The following is a 23376-nucleotide window of genomic DNA, read 5'->3' on the forward strand; positions in this document are numbered from 1 at the left end:
GTGTAATTATACATCATTTGGTAGAGTCATAATAGCTAAATCGGGCTTTCTGCTGGCCCCTCTGCCAGCACATAAATGTTTCCCAGCTGCTCAAAATTACCCATTCTTGCATTATTGTAACAGTTCATGCAGGTGTTGGCACATTCGTAAGGCAATAAGACGTGACCTGATAAGGAGCTTATAGCCAGGAAGATGTGCTCACTGACAAAGCCTCACAGCGCTGAGTTTGTTGTTGAGAACGTTGTGCACATTGAATATTGGTGTAGGCACTGTCCAGACTTGAGAATACCAAATTCAAAGTGGACTTTAGACTTTTAACACAACCCTAAAAGACATGCTATATATACATTTAGCACACAGTCTGCTCACTAAGGCTGTTATTCACTCAAGTTCACTGAAGAACTGTTCTTGAGCACAATTTTGAGGCACCTGCCGAAAAAAGTGAAATCTAAATTAGATAAATGATCATAAATCAAGGCATTATATGCTTGTTTTTGTTGTCTGTGGAGATATTTCTTTTTACCAGGCAGTTTTTATGTTAGAGCAGCTCACTTGTTTTAAGCTATTTTGTCCTTAATTATCCAAATAAAATATTAAACTTAACTTAATGCTTGAGACTAGAATTACCAGATCTTTAAAGCTGTTTGATCAGCGCATACGCGACTACTTTGTTTAAGTAGTGAGTACCTTATTTGAAACGTCTTATCCTTTTTATCTCTCCACATATAAAGAACAGAACTTTGTGTTATGGATCCTTTAATAAATACGCAGGGTATTTGTCGTCTATTATTGTCTACAGTGTTTAAATCACTGTTAAATTTGTTATCTTGCCATAGGACTTACATTTTCCTTTCACCTTGAACACTAATAGTATGTTGTTGTTTTGGCATCCTTTGTTCCTCCTATATGCAGCCTCTGAACATGGCTATAGAGTCCTCAATAATGAGTGAAAAGTTAATTGAAAAGAAGTGTGAAGAGTGCAGTGAATAGTGAAGAGAAATGTGTTTGTCTTAGACTAGTATCCTAGTCAGGAATACCTGTTTTTAAGGACAATATGCTTTTAGCATATTGAGTAATGGTGGTACAGTGGTAAGTGTATAGTGGTTGTGGGTTCGTACCTGCCTGCTGGCTGTGGCACTTTGTTGTGGAATCTGTATGGCAACTTGAACAGGTTGTACTATAAATGTACTCTATAAATTTAAGCACGTTTTACAACATAAAGTAATTATTAAAACTTTTCTTTGTAGTAAGAAAAATGTACCTGTTTTAAGTCTGTTCATACTAGTTTTAAAATATCTGTGGGTTCTTAGAGAGTAGATATTTTTACCTGAATATATTTATTATTTATTATTATATTATATTATATTATTATATTATATTATATTATATTATATTATATTATATTACATATATTTTAGTCAAAGTAAATATACGGTGTTCAAATATTACTTTTGTAAAATTGAAAGTCCCCCATACAGAATAGTACTTGCGTAAAAGTCTTAAAGTGTCTAATATTAAATGCGCTTAAGTATTTTTATCTGGTTCGATACTAAGCATTTTTCGGATTATTAGAAATCAGTGGTTTTCTTTTTTAACTAACTGAATTAAATACATTTAGTCAGTGTTTTTCAGTCAAGGTCATAGGTCCCCTACCCTGTATGTTTAGACGTTTCCCTGCTCCAACACACCTGATTCCAATGATCAACTCGTCATCAAGCTCTGCTGAAGCCTGATAACGACCCATTCATTTGATACAGGTGTGTTGGGGCAGGAACACATCTGAGACTACATTTACACATAGCTGGGTATTTACAGAAACGAAAATTTCTCCCCGTCTGTTTTCAAAAATAACGTCATACACACAAGATCATTTTCAAAAAAGTTTTTGTTTACATGAAGCTGCATAAATACCCCATGGAGCGGCATCATAACTATGCCAAACCTGTAGGCGGCAGTGTAACGAGAAGGATAACGCCATGCAAGCCAATCAGAATCCTCAAAATCAACAACAACAACGAATAACACGAGCAACTTCCTGTTCCTTTCAAAATAGTAAATATGGCGCGAAATATTTGTTTGAACTGCTGACCTCCGTGCGCTTCTTCGCCTCTGCTCTTCGATATAGTAGAGCAGTTGTGTTTGCAAATGCAAACAGGCCAAAAGTGTTTGCACAAACGTAAAAATTAGCACTACCTTTATAGCATCCATGATCAGTGAGCATGGACTAAACATAGGACGCTCACATGACATGATGCATTTTTAGCCACATACTGTGACGTTTAAGGACCTAAAACTCTGTTTGACCCAGTACACATGCAAACACAAAAACGGAGTCTGAGATTTTAGAAATGAAAGTTTTCCGTGATGAAACCTCCGTTTTCGTGTAAATGAAAGGCCAAACCGCATGAAAATATATGCATTTTCCCTCCGTGTAAACGGGGTCTAAGACATGACAGGGCCAGCAGGACCAGCAGTGCATCAATTTAAAAATGTAAAATGTACATTTTTCACACTTTGTCTCTGATGCTGCGTACATTCTGCAAAGTAACTAATAACTCAAGTTATACATAAATGTAGCAGAGTATGTAGTCCAATATTTGTCTTCAAAATGTAGTTGAATGGAAGTATAAAGTTGCAGAAAATGGAAACACTCAAGTAAAGTGCAAGCAACTCAAAATTAAACTGAGGTACTGTACTAAATGCACTCAGTTACATTCCATCACTGGCAGTAAGAAAGAGGCTGCGATGGCAGACTTTTTGCCCCATCATAGTGTGGCCATTCATAACAGATAGCAACATTTTTGCCTTCAGACGTGTTCTGGTCAGGTGGCTTAGATGACATGTCATATAACCTAGTTCATTTGAAGCAAACAGCACCTTATACTACCACCATTATCTCAGAAGTGCTAAATAAGACCCTGTAGTATGTCCCAATGAGACCTTGTAAATGGAAGAAGCCTGTAAAAACTACCTACATTTACATTTTAAGTTCTGTTCTGAAGTGAAAATAGAGCAGTTAAATTGGATGTTCCTGATAGCAAAGTTTTACACCTAAAGTTCACTGGTATCTCAGTGGGTAGGGGAGAAAAAGAATTATGGAATCACCTTTGGGAGTAACAAGTAAGCAGCAAGTGAAAGAATTGGTGCAATCCTGCAGCTTTCTCAGCCAACTTCTTTGCTAATGGAGTTGCAGAACTATCTCCTGCGAAGAGAGGAGAGAAGCTCAAATGAGGCAGGGGAATGACATGCAATAGACTGGAAAATATGAGAAGAGAGAGAGACGGGGATGGACTCAAGCTGATGTGTTTATTTGCCGCTGCGGGTGCCCAGCAGAAGTCTTGGTGGGCGAATGCATTTTAAGTCCCCAATGCATAAAAAAGTAGACCCACTCTGTCTCCCACCATCAAAATCAAACATGGCCTCAGATGTTACTCTATCACAGAAGTTCATGCAGGGCTACAGAGAGTGGTTTGGAGTTGAAATCCTAGTCAGTCACAATGCGCTTAACTGTTTTTGTCCAACCTTTGAGGCAATACTGTTTGATTTGATACCCAATAAAAACTGACATATTCTTTGCCATGAGTAAAAAAAAAGATTCATCACTTTGTAGTTCAGATCACATTTTGACAGATAGACAATTTTCATTTGAAATTGAAGTGTTATTGTAAAGTAAATTGGCTGGGAGACGAAAGTACAAGTGTTATTGAGTGTTATCAAGTGGTAATGACTCAGGTAGTATAATGAAAACAAGGCAAGGAAAACTGTTACTCAGTCAGAAAAGACTGAATGCAACATAAAAAACTACCACTGCTGCAGAGCTATTTATGTATAGCATATTTAAAAACCATCCACTTGAAAGCTTGCCAAGAAGATTCATAACATTATAGGTAATTGCTGACTTGCATGTTAATTAATGAGGCAGTCAAACATAAACTATAGCTTGATAACCTTTCATCCTGTGAAAGCTCATTAAGCTGTAGGTAGCCAAGGGGCATAACCTAAAGAGTCACACTGACAGTAAGTTTATTTTAAAAACAGCATTGGCTAGATGGAGTCAAATATACATTGTCTGACAAAAATTGGCAAGAAAAATTAGGCAAATGCAAAGCTAGAGGCTAGATCAAAACGTCAAGCTAATGTTAGGACTGAGGTGGAAAATTCAAGTTGATAATAGGAAGTTGTAGGTGAAGAATCTGTTGCTGTTAAAAACTGAAATCAATGCTGTGATTGAAGGCTAATGGGCCGTATTTATATGTATTTCTAATGTTATAGTAATTTTCATTTGAAATATATATGTATTTCTGTAAATCATATATATACAGTATATATATATATATATATAAACACATGCTTGGACTAGGTCAGAAGAACAGGAATAGATAATGTGTATTCCGGGAGCATATTCTGTAAATCATGGACCACAAAAAATAGAGGATGATGAATGGACTGACTTTCAGTCTACAAACAGATATAAGGTTCCGAATATCTCAGCACCAACATTAACAATAAGGCAGTTATTCTCTGCCTGAGCTTTACTGTGGAGTTGCCATTTTGAGAGAAGTATAGCTGATGCTCCCGTGGCTCACTGGATGTCTGTTCTGCTGGACGATGATACATTATAGCAACTATATAAGGGCACTCAAAGAAATGACTTCAAAGAAGCAACCGAGATAGCAGCTGCCCAATCAGATCTCACTTTAGTAGGATAATAGCATTCAGGTCCCCAGAGGCAGAAACGAGGATGTGTCATAAATTATGAATTTCCATGAGAACAGATATGGATGGCAGTGTCATGCAATAATTGGCGCAGCACTTAGCTCCAAGTGAAGCTGGCTGGTGGCTGACTGATGTATGCCGCAGGCTGCTACCCCAAAAACATGTTGAAGTGATTTGCAAAGTCAGCGTGACACAAAGAGGAGTTCCCAATTACCATGTTGACCCTAGGCGCTATGATGTGGCAACCGCATTTCATGACCTGTAGGGCAGCATGGTGGGGAGCACAGCACAGTGGGTTCAAGGTTAGAGGAGCCTTTTGAGATGATTGAAGGGGTACTGGAAAAACCTGTTTTACGAAAGCACCTTACATATTTTTGGTGCAACACTAAAATCTGGCTCATCCCTGTCAATATGCACATCAAAGTTTGAATCCATTTTAGATTTGGTTGGTCACTGGTAGATACTAGATGAATTGATATCACAAAAGAAAACATGCCACAGCCAGCTAATAAGATGGAATTCAGGCAAAAGCTAGTGATCTACCCTTTTTCTGGCTGATTTGGGGGGTTTTGCAAAATGAATAAATAAAACATTAAGAAAACAAGTCCTTTAATACTTAAAAAATTGTGCCATCTGACGAACCTGAAAGAAAGCAACATTGGCTTTTAAAGTTATTCTGTTTTCATTGTTAATTTCTCAAGTATGTCTCAGTTGGCACAGCCAAAATAGTTCCATATCAAAACTATTGCTCTTGGAAAAGCCCTCAGACAAATAGTAGACATTGGCTGTCTGGCATTTTCACACCAGCCCGTTATCACACCAAACTGTTTAATAGACATGCCGGTCCAACATGTCACTGCCATGTTTGGCCTTGCCTATCTGTGAAAACAGCACGGCCTCCTCTGTGATCAAGTTACCAATAAAAAAATGCAAAATCCATTTACATTTTCAAAATAAAGGCACCATAACTACTTTGTTATTTAGGCACCACAACTACTTACGTTAGGTTTAGGATAAAGTCATGGGTTTGCTTAAAAATTGGTATTTTGTCAAGTATAATTCAAGAGAATTAGATGATAAGATCAATAACATAGTTGTGTCTTTACATTAAGTATGGAGCTGGAGCTGGTATGCATTTAGCTCACCTTAGCATAAATGCTGGGGGAAACAACTTGCCTTGTTTGGTCCAAAGTTCAAAAATACACTTTTCAAAATTCTCTTAAACTCACTCGTTAACTCGTTTGTACACTTTGTAAAAACTTTGTATCTCGTTTATTTAATTCATACAGAGAGAGAGCTGTTACAGCATACAGTATAATGCCCATTAAAACCACAACTTGTTGTGAACTAGTTGAGTGAATATATACCTCCCAAAATGTAACAATAATAGAGCTGTATGCAAGTGCTGTTGCAGTAATCTGGGGGCTAAGCCACACTAAATTGCGAAATTTTGCACATCAATATGAATGTTTCTAAGTTTTTAGCTATTGCTGCACCCTCTCTAATTTAGTACCCTTACAGCAAAATCAGACATTTGTAGCCACATTAGGCACAAAAACATTGTAGAAAGTAACACTTTGTTATAAGGTCGATTTTCTCCACATTCCCTTCAAAATAAAGCTGCCCTAAGAGAATGAATCTCACTGCAGACCTTAGCCAGAGGTTTTGCAAACCCAGTGTTCTTCCCCTAAATTAAAGGATTAGATGCCACACAAATGTCGAAGATCAGTGCTGTTTCTCATCCTCTCCTCTCTCTCTGCCTCTCCCCGTTGTTTTCCTGCAGGTGAAAGAGTGAACGGATGAGGAGGACCTCTTCCTCAGCACACACACAGTCGACCACCTTGCAACGTTCATCCGTGGGAGGAGGGGAAGGACTTGGGATTGTTTGTTGCCCGCAGGAGGAATCCAAGGTCAGCACACAGTGCACTCATACACACACACACACACACACACACACACACACACACACACACACACACACACAGTCAGGTTTAAGAACAAATAAATAGATGGAGGGAGCATCTTCTTTTCAATTGGCTGTGTTTGTATTAAGAGGAGTTCACTGGGTTGATAAGATATTATGCATGAGCTGCACCACCTTCATGAACAAATATTGGAGAATGAATGAAGAATCAGATCAATATCTAACACAGGAAAAAAGATTTTTAAGAAAATCGTGGTTTAGTTAATTGACAATTCCCAGACGTCTCTGCCCTTCCTTCTTTCCTTCCTTGCTCTCTTTCTCCTCTCTTTCTCTTGCTTCCTCTATCGTTCATCCTGTCCTTCATCTCTTTTTTAAAATTTCATATATCTAAAGAAAATCACTAATCAACACTTCCAATCGCTTTGTTGGGCTGTCCAAGGTTTTTTTCCCTATGAAGTCCACACACTGGGAAGAATTTGGATTTTAATTGCTTCCCTATAGATTGCAGCTTCACTAAGAAACTAGGTTAATTGCATAAGAAGCAAAAGCCACTTGTGACCTTCATTGAATGCTGCCAACTACAGTTACTGCAGCATGCATACTGCAGTGTTGCGTTTGCAGGTTATTTAAAAAGAAAGGTGACTGGATGTCTGCCCGTTTTTTATGAATGTCGGCGTCACTTTCAAAAAGCTTTTTTGATGCATGTCAGGGGTGCAAAGATTCCCTGACAGGATCATGTGTCAGCGTTGGGCATCAGACAAAAGGAGTCGTTCGGTGTTGTGACTGCACTACAGGTTGATTAGTTTAATCAAAGTTGCTTTGAAGAGTGAACGGAAAGTAAACTTCTTGATCTCGAGGGCATCAATACTTCTTTGCTTACTTCAGTTTTGACTGTTTTTCATCTTTCCTTTCGTCTTTATTTTCAAGGAGAGTTGACCAGACAGCCTTTTTCATCTATATTCAGGCAGTGGTAGAAAGGAGGGATTCATCACAGACGGCTCTGACCGGAATCAATCAGACCAGACCTTGTCTTGTTCCTTCCTGCTTTCTTTCTTTCCTTCTTTCTTTCCTTCCTTCCTTCCTTCCTTCTTTTCTTGTTTTTTCTTTACCATGGTCCTTCCTTACCTTCTTTCTTGTATTTTTTCCTTCATTCCTTCCCCCTTCTTTTTCTTTTGTTACTTTCTTCCTTTTCTTCCCATCTTTTCCCTTTTCTTCCTCCGTTATCCCTCTTTTGTTCCTTTGTTTCTCTCACTTATTCCTTCCTTCCTACTTTTATTTGTTCCTTTATTCCTTCCCCTACCTTTTGTTCCTCCTTTTCTCTCTCCTGTCTTTGGTTTCTTCCTTCCTTCTTTCTCTTCCTCCTGTCTTTGGTTCCTTCCTTCTCTTCCCGCTTTCTCCTTTGGTTCCTTCTTCCTTACTCCCCTTTCCCTTAGATTTTGTTTCTTCCTACCTTTCTCTCTCCTGAAATGTGTTCCTTAATTTTCTATTTTCTCCTTCCTTCCTTTTCTCTCATTTCTTTCTTCCTTCCATCCTTCTCTCTCTCCTACCTATCATGTCCTCTTTCCTTCTTCCTCCCTCCCTTCTGTCTTTTGTGCATTATTTCCTTCCTTTCTCCACTCTTTCTCTCCTTCCTTCTTTCCTGCATCCAATCTTTCATTTGTTTGATCCTCCCTTCCTTCTTTCCCTCCTTGCTCTGTCTGTCTGCTTTCCCCAGATTCTCCTCATTTCTGCTTTGCTTCCTGGTGCATGTGAATAGCTCACACAGAGCCAATGATAGCTGGAGATGAGGTTAGGGCCGTGACATTCCCCTTAGGACCGATGCCTGGCACAGAGTCCTTGTAGAATATTCTGCCAAACTACGTCACGAGCTGAGGATAATAATACCTGTTTTATAGGTTGAGAATCCCAGGGCACTGTGAAGGACAAGCTGGGTCAGATGAAAACACAGACGGACTGTAAATTGTATTTCATTGCCAGGCACAAATTGCATTCATTCAAATGCATGAGAAATGAGTTGGTATAGATTCACAAAGGATTTGATTAGGCCTTAGTCAGCATGCTGATTTCTTCCTGAATAGTCCAAAAATTGTGCAAATATCTGTTTTTTCTTGTTTTGATTAAAAACCTCATAGTGACCATCAGAATGTTATTTAATCAGAATGGAAAGTAAAATATTTAAACACTGACACAAGGTATTTCAAGACATATGCCTGCTACCTGGCAAGAGATTGACATCTTTAGTGAGTCGCATTCAGCTGTCAGGTGCCTGGTATTTAGCTTTGCCTCTAGTTTGATGACAGTAGTGTTATAGGCAACCCACATGGTTGTTGACACAGAGCAGCAGTATTGGTAAAGCATTCACTAATGGACAAATAAGGTAGAGCTAATTAAACATAATGAGCTGTGTTGATCTGCAGCAGCATTTTACTGACAAAATGAACAAAGTTTCACATCTCTGCATTAAACAAATCACATTCACCTAATGGTGCATCTTCTAGACAGTACAGGGGGCAATCTAAAGAGAGAAACATCTCTGTACATTTAAATTGCCTCATTTACAGTTTATTTTGTGGCTTGTTTAACCAATTATATGTCATCCTGCATTATGAAAGTGAATAGAACAATCACAATAACGTCCATTCACAAAACCCTTGCATCACGCACTAGCTGACATACAATTTAAAGGTAGGGTGGATGATGTTGGAAAAACGGTTCGAGCACACAGCATTTAGAAAAAAAACAATTCAAAAGTCCAAACCCCTTTCCTCAGCCTTCCCCCCCGAAGCCACGCCTCCAGAGTACCGGAACGCGCATCGCTTGTTCCCGAGGGTTCACGCATCAATTTACTAACAATTTACTAACATTGCAATTCGTCCAATTCGTTTTATCCTCAAACTGAATGGATATTTGTTAAAATTAGGGATGTCCCGATCACATTTTATGCCCCAGAGTCAGAGACATTTGAGGAGCAGCAAACAGGCTAACACTAGCTAGCTAATCTTCTTCTCTGTATCACAGGGTGCAGGTAATCCGGTGCAGCGGTGATAGAGAAGTGTCGTTTCAACTTGACTCTGTCATGCAGTGGCCTGATTGCTTCCTAAACCATTTTAACTATTTACTGAAATTTGGAAACTGACATTTCAATTGATGGAAATCCGACGTAGCGGTGGAGAACTGTAATCCCTGGCAGTGTTTACAACACTACAATCCATTGAAAATTACGTGATCGGATCCGGGACATCCCTCGTTAAAATTACAACATAATGCCAGAAACCAATGACTACTCTCAAAAATCATAAAGACATAATGTTATCTTACCTATCAAGTAGAAATAGGGCCTATGAGCAGCCCGTGCTATGTGACATGTAGCCAACTAGCCAGTAGCCAAGCCTCTGAGGACGCGCGATTCGTTCGTGCCTGAAGAGGAGTACGCGCAGGGGAGGGAGGGGGGGGCTGGGGGGGAATGGCAGTTGAGGTTGATAGACATATCACCATCCAATTGTCTTGAGCGTGACGTTCAAGACGATTGGATGGAGTTTTTTCAGTCCTGCCCATCCCACAGGGGACTATTTTTTTTGGTGTATGTGTCATATCATTTAATTCATTGATTTCAATCTGTGTGTGAAGGAGATTTTAGGCAATATGGTAAAAAGGGTTAAAAAATGCTCCAGGAAAACATCATCCACCCTACCTTTAATTGTCTTTGGTCACACTGTTATGTATATGCCTCTACTGTAGTTCATCTTAAATGCATATTTGGTGCTTTCATATGTCATAAATAACACTTTCACAAGTGTTAGTTAGGAGACCTTATTTACCTGTTGGAACACAGACTAAAGCAAATGACAGCTTGAGTTTACCCAAAACTAGCAGTTAGTTTGTTATGTTGATGTTGTGTAGATATCAAAGACGCTAACAAAGCTATATAGTAAACATAAAATAAGTGCAGCAGAAATGTCAGATAGGTCAGAGCACTGTGTTTAACTATATAACATTACATGTTTCACTTACGGCTGAAAATGACAACAGAGATATACAAGTTTGCTGCTTTCGTGTTTTATGTAATGGAAATCAATTGACAGTTGTCAAAAAAATTACGGTTGATGTCCTGGTGATTCAGTCTATAGAAGTGGAATTCACAATATATTTGTATAACTCTAGCATGAGTGGTGTTCTTTAATACAGCAGGACAGAGACATTTTCTGTTGCTGATCATCAGTAACCCGTAGACTTAAAAGTCGGAAAAGTAACTTCCGTAATTCATGTTACGCTATTTACACAAGTTAGCTTACTTGCTCAACATAACAAAACAATTTGATGTTGACACTTCATCACACACAACCACTCATTTGGAGAACTTTTGGAGAGGATGCACAGACCCACAACAGTCAGGAGATTTATTCTGCAGTTGGCTATTAAAGGTGTACTTGTAATGCCTCAATCAAAGCTTAACACATTAAGATGAATATTTATGACATACCCAAAGCAGCTAAAGGGAATGGTACTTGTGCCAGGGCTATTAACTTGAGAGCAAAGGTCATTATTGTAAATTACTACTTTAACTCCAATCTGTATAAAGACAAAACCCTAATCACTGCATCATTTGGTAGTAATCTGTAAATCAATCAAGGATAATGATATAGTCACAAATAGACAATGTAGTCCTGAAATAAATGTCACATTCTCCTGCTGGTTTTTATCTTTCCAGAAACAGGCTCCTTGCCCAGAGGAGGACGATATTCAGTCTATCACATCAAGCACAGACTAATTGATTTGCCAAATAAAGATCTTCCCGCAGTGCGCACCCCCCCCCCCCCCCCCCCACACACACACTTATTAATAATAGTCAATGGAATATTGATGTGATCTCAATATGTCACTCCTCAACATATTGAGAAAGTGGAGTCCAACTCTCTGTGGACTGATTCTTTTACAGTGTAATGAGCTGAGGCTATTTGATTAGAGGGCTGCTTAGACTTTTTATCTTTCAATCTCATGGTTTCACTTTTGAAGTTATGTCTTTATTGAACACATATACTGGCAAAGAATGCATTTTCAGAACTGTTACTTTTGAATGTCAGGCCACCATTTAACCACTATTAGTTTTGTTGACTCATTGTCAAGCTAAGTAGACGATCATCCAGTTGAGTAAGTTTTATCAGGGAAGAAGGAAAGATTCGACTGCTATTGAGAAGCTGACATTGTTGATCTTTTAATGGATGGTGTTGGATTTTAAGATGAGCTTATAGTGAGATCGCTAATGGTCGGTGCCTGATGGTGGTGTTGAGTTCTGATGGCACAGCCGAACATTTGTTTTGGTGCAGCATCGGCATCATTCAGTTTAGGTTTGTAACACACCCTCTTGATAATGGTGCCAAACTTAAGCCAGCAGCACTCCACTTACTTGTTTGCTGCAATGCCTTCACTTGCCACACTGTTCACTTTTAAGTTATGCTAATTAGTTGCTGCACCTTTATCCAAGCATCCACCTGTAGAGTGTATGTTCTCCCAGGGGAAAGTTATTGTCACTCCCCCATCCCTACTATGCTAAGCTTGGTCTTTGTGTGTGGGTAGTGGGTGAGTGACGAGATCAGAGTATTGGGTTTACATAGTAAGACATCCCACAAGAGTTGGCCCACTGACTTATGACTAAGATGTGGTCAAGGTTTGGGAAAGATTCTTGTTGTGGTTAAAAAAGATGAACATTTGCTTTGACTGGATCATTGAATGTATAAATTAGTGGATGGAGTATCTTAGGCAGAAGGGCCTAAACCTGGATTCTTTCTACTGGCCAGTCGGGGTAACTGTATTGGTTGCAGAAAGGAGATGTATGTCAGCTTATGAAAAAATGACCCTTCTTCCCACTTGTAATATTACCCCAGTTAGGGTTAGGGTTACAGTTTCATAATGAGTTAATGGTCTAAATCACTCGTTTTAAGTCCTCCTCAATACAGCAAGATGTTGATTTTGTAAATCATGGTCCCATTGGTAACACTAACCATCATTAATAAATGGTAAATGTACAGTTGATTAAACTTTACTTAATAGTTATTTAAGTTTAACAATGAAATGCTTTATGAAACATTTATTAAGCTTATCAACCTTGAACGGGTTTATAAACATCAGTGCAACTTTACAATAAACAGTTTGTTAGCAGTGAATCAACTATTACTACTCTTATTTTACTATTTGTCTATGATGGGTATTGTAAGTGTTACCGTCCAATTGTGTAGTAAAATAGGCAATGCAGCAGGGTATGCTTTAAGACATGGCTACCTTGTGATTGATACTCTGTCCTTTGGTTCTCAGTCAGACCAATCAATATCATCGCTACCTACACCCTCACGTCCAAATATAGTCACTTCTTGCTCCAAAAAACCAAGAAGGTAATGGGCATAATGCCAAACCCTGGGCTTGAAATGGTGACGTCACGCTGGGTTTACACATGGACTGGACATGGACAGTCTCCTGCGTTATAATCAGATGTGCTGTCCACCACCAAACTTCCATACCTTTACTTTGCTAAGCAAAGTGTACACTACTTCTTGCAGGGTCACTGACTGTTGGCACTGGACCTAAATTGTGCAAAATGGACACAACCACCCAATATGAATCCGTTTTCAATTGACACTGTGCTGCTATTAGTTATTGTCACTTTCCTCTCACATCAACTGACTAGCTCAGTACTTTCATCATAAATCAGCTGGTGGGACATGTGGAGTTTGGAATCCTGCTTGGATGCACTGTTGAACACAGTCTATATAGCTGTATATTGTACAGAGGAAAAAATCATACTTTCTGTGACAGGAAGAAAATAAAACTGTAGGGCACATGACCGACTGCAATGAAAGTGATGTGCCATCAGTTTTTTGAATTACACGGAGATGCATTGTTTCCTCTGAACACATCTTTTGTGAGTGGGAGTGCTTGGAAACCTTTCACAAGAGATCTGTGAAAAGACTATGGAGAAATATATGATATGCTTTAAACATTGCCCAAACAAATTGAGTTCAAAGAACTAAACCAAACTTGACAGTCAAACAAAATCTGCTACATCCCACAGTCGTGCTGATTATATAAAAACTGGCTGATGAAACTGAAGCAGAGAATCTTTCTGTGCAGCATGATGTTTTTTTTTCTTGCCTCCTCTGATCTGCTTTGATCAGAAAATGTCTGGATGGTGAGATCCCTGAATAGCTCAGCCTCCTACAGCATCTGTTTATGAACTTGTCCCAAAACTGTCACCGTGGTTGATGAACAGTAACACAAGCCCTAGGGATGAAGTTTTGAGAGCGGGATCACATCAGCCCCTTCCTCAGAAATCTTTGAATGGTCAAAGCGCTCCCGTATATTAGCTGTTAACCCCCTGGAGCTGCCTGATTTGTGCGTCTTGTTCACCTTCCTCACATGTGGGGATGAAACTGTAAGTGAGCCTGTAGTTAGGGGTGTTGTTTCTCATGCTTGCGTCATTACGGTTGTAACAATGAAGTGTTGGGTGGTTAGACAGGGCCTGGGGTTTCACCATGTGCTGCTACTAAGAAATACTTTTTTTAATGTTACAGTAGGCGGTGATTTAATGAAGCGCTATATGGGATTTTTTTGTATTGATATATGCACAGGAGGGATGGGGATAGGAAGAATGAGATGCAGCGGATGTCTCAGGTGAACTGAAGCCTATATTGTCACTGACTAACCGTTTGGATACCTGGAGGCAAGTGCTTGTAATGAATAAACCAGTGGCTTCAAATGCTAACAATCTCATTGCTGTGGTTCGCTTATTTTGTTGTAATGTGGTGATGAGCATGCCTTTGGGATCCATTTTCATATACTTTGGAAAAATACATATATCTTTTCTGCTCAGAAATAAGCATTTGACCACTTTTATACCAACTATTATTCTACATCTATGCTTGAATAATCAAGCTGGCAATGAATATGCAGTACAATAAGCTGTATTCACTACATATATGAACTCTCCAGTATTAACACAGCCATTGAGCTTTCCAGGACACACACGGACCGATTGCTTGCATGGTAGATATTCTCATGAGATGCTGCATATTCTGATAACCATTGGGACTCAAGTTGAATAGGCGGGCAGGTGCTGTTAAAAATGAACAAATCACTGATTACTGCCTGATTTTATACATTTCTATTTCATGCCTAACTTCTCACGTAAATATCCCAGAAATATGGTCAAAAACTTAAATTGAAGAATACCATAGTACCAATAAATGCTTAAAACACTTAAACGCACTGCATATTCGTGCCACCAGGTCAGTTTGTACATACTCGTGACATAGATGAGATGCGAGCAGAGGAGGCAAGTATTCTTAAGCAGCATCAATTCAGAAATAATGTGGCATACCTGCATCATCTGTCTGTTGTTTTGTCATAGTCTACTGCTTTACTTTATCATCTCTGTCAGATGAGCTGAATGGTGTTCATGACAACTAATATATTTATTTTTTATTCATTTAACACAAACAGTTAGAGGCAGAAAGCTTGATCGCTCCCACAATGGTTTATATATTCCAGCTGTGTGTCGCCCGTCATTTATGTCACGGGTGTAAACACTTGTCACAAAGAATACGCCTGTGCTTCCTTGCTCATAACTGTTCTGGCAAGTCTCCTCCTCACTCCCAGAGAAGCATTTTGGGAATTGAGAAATCCTTTAATATGGCGTAGGAGATCGATTTCCAGGTCACAGGCAGGAGGACGAAAGAGACAGGAGATGAGGAAGCACAAAATAGGGAAATGAGAAGAGCCCAAAGTTTGATGACATTTTTACCTAAATGCTGCTACCTAAAAATATGAATATAGACGGTCTAGTTGGTTTTGAAAATTTTAACATGAAAATGTTGCATATTATATCATAACAGTAACACTTAAAAACCTGTAATTTAAGTATTTGTACCTTATAGATTGCATGATGACATTCTTAGTTTTCATTTACAGACTACTTCTTTCACGTGAACAAAGTTGGTGTCCATACACACGGAGGCATCAACATTGGTAATTGATTGAAAATGTGTAGAGAAAATGTATATTGTTTATAGGCCAGGTTTACCAGGCTGTGGATCAAGTTCCTTCTGTGTTAATACACAATATTTTCAATAGTCACTACATCAACACACCCAGAATATTGATATGTATTCTCATGCATCCAAAACAATATATATATTTATACATATCAGGAGGAGAAGAGCAACAAAGTTATGAGATGACAAGAGCAATCCAAACAATTACACAGTCATGATTGCATATCAAGCTTATGAACAACAATTATCATCTAACATTCATTTTGTCATTTCATCAACCTTTGCCAGACAAGGATGCGGGCTGCCAAAATGTTTAGAGCTGATTCATTTCAAACTTTAGAGAACAGCCAAGTTGTTTCACAGTGATGTGATGGCTCTATAATTCTGAATGGTTCAGTGTAAACGCTCTTATACAAACACTTTAGACACTGTGTTGTCATGGAGAAGTGGTATCATGTTCAATTTCAGTACAGGAATGGCCTTTGTAGTAATTTCATTTATGAGTGATCTCATTATTTTCTCATTTGCAGTTTGATACAATTTCTAGCTTGAAATAATGAACGTAACCAACAGGGAAGAAAAACATAATGGTATGAAACTAAACCAGTCAATCATATTAGTTATTGTTAACGGGATGTGCAGAGAAGGTAAAAGTATCTCTGACAAGCAAGATGGATATCAATGACTCATAAATGCATTTCATCCCACGGCTGATCACAATCACTCCTGAGCCATCATCCTATCAAAGAGTCCAACAGAATGTGAAATTAAATCTCAGCGTTAACCCCAATTCAAGAGTGTCAAACACATGAAGGAAAAGTCTCACGGTATACAGTCATCATAAAAAAGATAGCAGCCACCTGAAAAAATGCTGCCTTGATTAAAAAGTATTGACTGAGAATAGAAGGGCAGCTGGGCTATTTTCTATATAAAAAAAAAAAGAAAAGAAAAAAAGAAAAACAGCAGTGTTCAAGAAACTCTGCTTTTTATGGTTGTGACCTGCAGTTTGCTATGTTTTTCACTCTGAAGGCGCTCAAATAGATTTTTTTTTTCTCTAATCTTTGGTACAAGTCAAACCACAATAATATGAGTAATCACTATACTATGGCTGGGTGGACACAATAGGAATGGACACAGACAGTCTATTCTGCAGCCTACACAGCCAGTTCAGTTGATTGTTGAGTAACAGTTGCTGTATATGAAGTTGACAGTGTTGATTGAACAGCTGTTCTTCTGGTGAGCCATAAATCTTGATATGCTGAATTGTTCAGTATGGATGTAGTTCCCAGTGACACTGGGCTGGTTCATGGCAAGGTATCTTTAAAGGCAACAATGGAGGATTTTGGACAATGGACCTTTTGCTATGGATATTTATCAAGTACTATTTTTTGTGGCTGCCTGGACCATATCTCCATCACCACCATCAGGTAAAAAACTCTAGTGGGTACATTTTCATTGTATTTATTGAGCACATTCTTGGTCTCCAGAGGATGAATCCATTGTTTGAATACACTTCGGGCTTTCCTTTTGATGTTTGTCAACTTGTCAAGAATACAGTTATCATTTCATGAGAAAATGGTTATATTTGCAACCGCCTACCAACGAATGCAGTATGCACTATGTAGTTTATACTACATAATCGTAGTACCATGAGGTATGAACGTGTTAAATCGCTTAACAGTATGCCAGGCCAGGCTTAGCGGGTTAGTATAGTATAAGCCAAATATTTTATACTTTTCTGTATACTTGTCAGTATAAACCAAGTATACTGAAGCATATCTTTTTTCAAAGCTGCTGTAAGTGTTGTTTTCTTATTAAAATTAGTGTTAATTAGCTCTGCATTCAAACAACAATCACTGTTATAGAGTGTTCGGTCAGTAACCTGTCTCTTCACCCCCCGATCATGCAGTAAAAAAGAAAAGACATTTTCTGGTATCCCTGCCTACTTCATCCAATCAGGGCAGAAAATTCCATGATGAAGAAGTCCTGTATACTCAGCAAACACACAGAGAGCAGGATCCTCCTGTTCTTCCTGCACCCTCAGTGGCAACACTGGAAAAACTACCACTTACAGCACCCACGGTAAGTCATTTAAGTGTGGTGACTTACAGAGAAGGGAGGGGATTGCTAATTGCAAAACAGACAAGAAGTTAGCTAAAACTGCATTAACGCTTACAGTAACTTTAAGTATATCTCTAATATTTAAAAAAGTAAACTGAAAGCTTACTCTTGCTATTTTTATTTTAAGAAGTATAATAATAGCACACTTGAAAAAAGGCTTATTTTTTATAAAAAAGGAGTTTTCTTATAAACATAGTTTACAAGAAAACTCCACAGGGCACCTTTGTATCTAGATCTTAATAATTTGATGTTAAGATATTGAACATCTGCTTGAAACAAAAACCCTTTTCATTATCCCACATCAGCCAAACCCTTCACGAAATGACACATTAACGTTCATTAATCTGCTTTTTATATCCAATTCTGTGTCTCTGTGAGGAATCCTGAAAATAGTGTGAAATGTCTAAATTAATCTGTGTGAATGAAGCTCTTTGTAGATGCAGCAAAGACAAGTGCAATCAGTCTAAAGTAGTAGTGTACACTGACATTGTGCGCCGTCTTGGGAGAAATCTTCAGCAAAACAGCTTCATGGGAGCCTTTATATTGCTAACTGCTGTAATGAGAATTACATTTTGTTTTCCCTTAATTTCCCTCTCTGACTCCCAGTTGGGTTAATTGCACTTTATGAAGAGATTATGTTACAATCAAATGACTTTCAGACTGATACACTATTACAATGAAATCCCTGCTTGGATTTAATGATGCACAGAAATTCGTTACAGCAACAGATTATTCTATAAACACTGCTCAACACAACAGGTGACCATTTAGTGTCACTGCCAGCAATCTGAGGTTGTGAAATGTGATAGAATAGGCTTGGACTTCTTTGCACACGTTCTAATTATTGTTGATTGTGCCCTATTGTATATATTGTTAATTGTTTTCTTTTATAATTTATATTTATTTATATGTACAAGGCAGCTGGAGGACTGCTCCAACAAAATTTCATTGTCTTGACAATGACAAAGACTATTCTATTCTATTCTATTCTGAAATGTGATACAAGGGCTAACCAGAAACTGCACGTTTCTTTGGGTTCAAATTACTATTTTATGTTGTGACAACTTTGTGCTTGTGCCTGATGCTAGGTTAGAGTCAGGGAAAGATTGTGTTTTAGCTTAAAAGACCTGTTTTAGTCACCAAAACCTGGCTGAAAACTGTCCCGAGGTCTCCTTAAAAATATCCAGTGGTTTCACATTTACAAATGTTGAAACATTGTCTCGAACTGTGGTCACTGGCTTGGCAGCCTTCTCGCCTGTATCTTCACCACCATCCCCCTCCACCTCGTGATATGAAAGACAGGTCATAAACATGTACGGTGCACATGATATGACACGTATTGTATAACTGTCAATGCGGTACGTGGCATATGACATGCACAAACACGAACGTGTCCAACGTGTTCTCACTCCAAACAAGTCAAATACAGTGGCCTTAAGATTTAAACTATGACACGCTACTCTTTGCAGAAACGTCAACAGGCAACATTTTATCCTGCCCACTGGGCTCCATAGTGTGCTAGAGACATAAAGACTGAATACTGAAATTTTGCATTACAATCACAAAGGAATGGCATGTAAATACAGCTTTTGCTGAAATACTGACACTATTGCAGCGCTGTGTCGTTTGTGGCAAATAGAGAAAAACAACTCATTACAACAGTAGATAAAACCATCTTTAATAGGCCACAGGGCTTGGAAAAATATCCGGTGATTAATACCAGTTAATGACAAAAACAAGGCACTTAGCCATTCTTTAGACTTAATTAAAAATAATAATAATAGTTATCTGCACATAATTACTCATAAATGTGGAGAAAATTAACTCCAGTTAATTTTCTCCACATTTTCTCCCGTAATCAAACACAAAAGAAGAAACAAGCAACCCACTAGTCTTTTTTTATAATGTGACTGAGGGACTGCTGACAAAGCTTTTCATGTTTTATTGATCAAAGCAGCTACTGATAGATGAATGTGCTTTTCTCCATCTAATTAACTGATGGCATATATTGTACTGCCAGACAACAACAGTCCCACATCACACAAATGTGGAGCAACTTTTCACTTGCCACATCAGAGGAGCTCATGTGTGGAGTGAGCATCAAACCAACCCTGGTTCTTCATTCATGTCTCTCTGGGGTCTTTCTGGTGTTTTTGCACTTCTGTTATTTAAACCAGCAGCTGGTATGCAGCAGTCTGCAAACAGAATGCAGCATGTTATTGACATATATCAGTGTTTCATCAAAGAATATACAAGCACTTACTTTCCAATGACTGACAGTATTGTGAGTGTATGAATATTTGATATGTTTTCAGGAGGCTGAAGGTCAGTTTGTTAAAAACACTGATCATGGATTCATTTAAATTAAATTTGCTTAACATACAATTTGAGATACAGCCTATACACTAACTGACAAAACATTTGATCAAATCAACTTTGAGGCTTGTTTATTAGCAGACTCTTGATTCGTTAGGCAAGTTTTATATACGTGTATTTATTGTGATTTGCACGTTTGTATGACAGTTAATGTCAACATTGTGTGTTGTTAAATACATGTAGGAAGACTGTTCTAAGAAGAAGCAATTACCTCCATTTAAATACTCAAAACTCACATGTACCCTGGAATGACAGAAATTGCTTTGTATAAGGTTACAAGCAACCTTGTTGCTGCATTGGAAACCTATGTGATACAATGTGTAAGAATTCTGCATTAAATTGTCTAAAAATGACTTGACCTTTTATATGTATTGTGTTGAGTTTTGTACCTGCATTCATCCAAATGTTTCCAACGATGTTCAAACCAGAGAAACCCACAAGTTTATTCAAGGTTACAGTGCGTTTAATTTGGTCGCCTGTCACATTAACTTGAGAGTGAGGAAAGAAGTCACAGACTGCGACAAAATGTGATGCGATTAAAACCAAAAAAATACCTTGTTCATGGACATTTCTGCCTGAGTCATGTCAGATAGCTTTCCATCAACAAAAGTGGTTGTTTAAGAGTGTGTTCACAACCAGAAAACTGAATTTGACCGCAAGATCATGTGTTTTTTTGTGGTACTTGTGGGAGTGTCTATACATAGCCAGTTTTACTGTACATTAACCATGAGGTTACTTTTAAGAGGCTTTGTGTGTGTGTGTGTGTGTGTGTGTGTGTGTGTGTGTGTGTGTGTGTGTGTGTGTGTGTGTGTGTGTGTGTGTGTGTGCATGTGCGTGTGTGTGTCTGTGCGTTTGCCTTCTGGGCAATTGTATCAGGCCCCGGTTGAGAGGCCTGAAGGCAGATGTAATGTTGTCCTATAAAGGACAGAGAAAGGATGAGGTAGGCAACAGGGGATGTATTTCCTTATCTCGCTTCTCTCATTATGAAGACAAGAGCCGGACACCAGCTACACCAAGCCCGTCTCACTACGAAGGCGATGGGGATATAGCTCCCAACATAAAGGTTCATTAATTGACTTAAAAGACTCTTCTCTGAAAATATACAGATGAAAACCATACATAATATACACATTTTAATTAAATAATGAAACACACATTCCTGTGTGTCACACAATCACTAAACTCAGGACTCACCAGAGACTCTGGTTCTCTCTCTTCTATTCCCCTGTCCTCTCTGTAGGTCTCCAGGTATATGGGAAGCTTTTAGAAAGTATGAGCTTGGTGAAATATGTATGTTTGAAAACCTGGAATACAGTTCAGTGTTTGGCACAAAAACCAAAACAATCAAAGCAAATCAAGCAAAGACTACATAACTACCAGGTACTAAAGTCAGAGGTTCAGCCATTATAGCTAACAGCCTGAAAGCTTTAATTGTTTTGCCCCAGTCCTGTACCCTACTGTACTGTATGCAGTCTGTTTGGCTCAAGATTCTGCAAATGTGTTTCAGTAGAGGAAGATAAAGTATTATATTCGTTTTCTCTTTTAAGACTATTGCACAATCTGTTGTCAATCTGTGTCTGTCAATAGGCACTGCTTTAGGGCTTTTAGCGTTAACATATATTTACACATACACTAATGCAAGGGTGCGATTTGCAAAGGTTGTCTGTCCATCTAAAAGCAGGTACACTGGCCAACTCCATTCACCCTGTGTGTTACAAAAAGTAGACAAACCTACAAGTCTTGAATAAATTCTGGAAGCACAGATTGTAATCTTTATGAACTGAATAAGTAACAATTCAAATACCACTGAAATTGAAAGTATTAAGATATCTTACTTTTACAGTTTTTAAAAACTGATAATAAACATACTTATTTTTACACACAAATTCCAACAGAAAATTAAATTGCTAAAGTTTTTGAAATTGCAAAATATGAAATCACCAAAAAAATTTAAAGAGAGGAATTTAAACCATATAAATTCAGATGTTTTCAGAAGTTTTTTCAATGCCATAAATTCAGAGGTATATTAAAACATTTCATAAAATACATATTCAGTGTATGTTGATGTTGAAATATAGCCTTGTTTTGATTATGTGAAGATTGACCTTAAAAACAATACTGAAAAAAGCATGGATCTCAAGACCTTTATTTCCTTAATTTAGGCAACATTAACCAACCAAGGACCATTTAGGTTGCAAGGATGAGGTGATTTGATTATTGTTAGGGCAGAAACATAGTCCACACAAGTACACCTATCCTCATACCAACACTGCTGAATAGGTTGACTGCCAATGAAACCAAAACGACACCAAAACAACATATATGACCATTTGCAGCTGGTATGCCCGTTGCAGCATACCAGCGACACATGTATCGGACCTTCTTCACCACACTCGCAATTAAGTGAGGTTGAGGCAAAAAAAATAAATACTTGGTTGGATTCAGGAAAAAATTGTGGTTTGGTTTAAAATAACTACATTACTTCTGTAACTTCGATTATAAATGTACCTATGTTACGTAAGTAGTAGTGGAGAATGCTAGTTTACATCCTGGGCACTGCTGCGGTGCCCTTGAGCACATCACCGACCCCTAACACTGCTTGTTGCACTCACCGTGCATGTGGCATCTCCTCTATACATTGTGTGTGTGTGTAATGTGAGTGAAAACAAGAATTTCCCTTGCGGGATTACAATAGTACAATTAAAAAAATTTACCTCACTACGTTAGTTAAAATAACTTTTGGTTTCTTACTGGCAACATTGTCTCCACAGTGGTCTCCTGAATGATATGATGATGATGATTTATCCCCAACATCCTCCATGTGTGGACTTTTCACACTTTCAGACTTTTCAATAACTACTATTTTTTCTCACTTCCTCCATTGCAACCGTAATAATTACTGCAGCTGCAAGGGGTCGCCCGCCTAAAAAGAAACGTAAATATGGGTCGTAATAAGCTGCTTTTATAGTCAACTTTATGGTCATTATCTGATGAAGACAGGCTGGCCATGCAAGATCGGTTTCCTGCGTTGTTGTATTCTGAAATGTTTCATCTGAAATTTTAATGCGATGCAAGTGCTCGCCCCGGTTTGAGCGCTGCAGCCAGCAGGGTCACTTCAGCTCAGAGCAACCATGGCTGACCATTTTGATGAAGTTCTGGGTGAACGTGTGTGTATGTGTCGGCATATTTATAACAGTT

General features: G+C 38.4%; 1 protein-coding gene across 2 annotated transcripts in view; it reads left to right on the forward strand.

Annotated features, from left to right (window-relative positions):
- LOC311273584 (leucine-rich repeat and fibronectin type-III domain-containing protein 2) overlaps window positions 1-23376 on the forward strand; it is a 158843-nt gene that overhangs the window by 47400 nt on the left and 88067 nt on the right. For both annotated transcript variants that reach the window (XM_084380703.1, XM_084380704.1), the window contains exon 2: window positions 6500-6626. The gene's annotated coding sequence lies outside the window, so the exon portion shown is untranslated. The remainder of the gene's footprint in view (window positions 1-6499; window positions 6627-23376) is intronic.

This window comes from Pagrus pagrus (genome assembly GCF_965226575.1).
Source record: "Pagrus pagrus genome assembly, chromosome: 18".
NCBI lineage: Eukaryota > Metazoa > Chordata > Actinopteri > Spariformes > Sparidae > Pagrus > Pagrus pagrus.